The sequence below is a fragment of the Pteropus vampyrus genome, unplaced genomic scaffold (assembly GCF_000151845.1).
Source record: "Pteropus vampyrus isolate Shadow unplaced genomic scaffold, Pvam_2.0 Scaffold8745, whole genome shotgun sequence".
NCBI lineage: Eukaryota > Metazoa > Chordata > Mammalia > Chiroptera > Pteropodidae > Pteropus > Pteropus vampyrus.
In genome coordinates, this window is record NW_011897526.1 from 3,641 (window position 1) to 5,360 (window position 1,720).

The window sequence follows — 1,720 nt, forward strand, 5'->3', positions numbered from 1 at the left end:
ATATATGGTAAAGCCTTAGAAAAATGCAGGTCACATCCTGAGGTGAGTTTATGTAATACTACGTAATGCTTGAATTGTGATTATTAGCCCCGTGTTCTGTACTTGAAACGTCTCGATGAGGAGCACCCAAAGGCCCATGTCGGGGCGTTTTCATCCTAAGTGTAAGAGAGTCGTTTTACTAGTCGTCATGGATAATAAGTTCTTAGAATATGCCAGAGCATTAAACCCATGTGACAAGTGTCCAGTCTTTTTTTAAAAACCAGATTCATGACCTCATGATCACATAGTAATTCTTACTGAGAGCCTATCAGGAGCCAAGGACCGTGCTCAGTGTTTGAGTGGAGTGTCTTTACTAAATCTCACAGAAACCGTTTGTCTCAGGTACTGCTGTTATCCCACTGACAGAAGGGGACACCAGCACCGAAGGGATTAAAATAAATGTGTAGGGCATAATTAAATGTCAGGACGCATCTCTAAAGAGATGAAAAGTTGCCATGTTATTCACAAACTCAGCCTCTTCTAGATCATCAGCATTTCGAACAAAACGAAATATACAGAATAAACAGAGAGAGTGGGCTGTTATTAAAGTCATAACTTAATTTGCCGTCTATAAGAGCTCTATGAAGAATAATCAAACTTTAACAACTCAATTTTGTCAACGTTTATAAAGGGCCTATTCTTTGCCTAGCACTGGGCCCGGTAGAAAGGTAGAAAACCCTGAGGTTCTGATACTGATGTGCCCGCTCTGCTAAGTTGTTTGAAAAGTTGTTGTGTTTCAGCTGTACCGTTCTTAAATCTCTCTCACGTTATACATTTCTTTTTTATTTATGCCTGAAAAATGTGACACTAAAGATGCTCCACACAAAATAAGAAAAATTTTATAGACTACAGGCAATATTTTTGTTTGATATTAATTTTTGTCTTAAAGGTTCCAAAGTGTGTGCATTTTAAATTCAATAAAAATTACATTTCTACTTCATTATGAGTTTTCCCGTTAGAAATCATTGATTCCCAACTCTAGATCTAGTTTGTTTTTAAATTGTTTTCGTAGCGTTTAGTATTAGACCCTCCCCCCCCCCCATTAGATAAATTCCACTAAAAACGTTCAGCCGTTTCACTGTTTGAACACTTTCTTTCATTGTATCTGGGTTTTGGAAGGGGAGTGGGACCAGCTTCACTCAGCCTACACCATTCCAAAACTACAAGTAGTACCATAAAGTTCTCGGATCAGTCCTTGCACAGAAAATATTTCAGTTATTTCTGGGATGATTTTTCCGTGAGAGCTTTCTTCTTTTCATCATTGGAATTGTCATTTTGAATAGGTCCTAGGCTTATTGATTTTTTTCTAAAATAATCACTTGGTTTGTCAGAAAATACCTCCCTAGGAAACTTTAAAAACATGGCATTTACTAAATAAGACATCGTCTTTATTCTGCAGGTTATAGGTGTCTTTGGCGAGCCTGTTAGAGGCTTTGGGGAGGTGACAAGGCGTGGCCGAAGGCAGCACGTTAGGTACTGTGCATTGCTTGAATTTGGAGATCTCGGGGGTAATTTTTAAATGAAAGGAATTCAGGCCTGTGTTCTCTCATTTTTTTTTTGACAGTTTTGTTGAATATGTGAAAGATGGGCTGAAACACATGCGTGTGAAATTCTACATCCAGGGCTCCGAGCCCGGGAAGCAGGGAACGGTGCACCTCGAGGTGAAGGAGGTGAGCGTCAC

General features: G+C 39.2%; 1 long non-coding RNA gene across 1 annotated transcript; it reads left to right on the top strand.

Annotated features, from left to right (window-relative positions):
* LOC105310668 lies at positions 1 to 1,712 on the top strand. Its single transcript, XR_897537.2, has 3 exons — positions 1 to 42; positions 1,439 to 1,512; positions 1,604 to 1,712. It is a non-coding gene; the product is annotated as an uncharacterized LOC105310668 (long non-coding RNA).
* Positions 1,713 to 1,720: the final 8 nt, after the last annotated feature.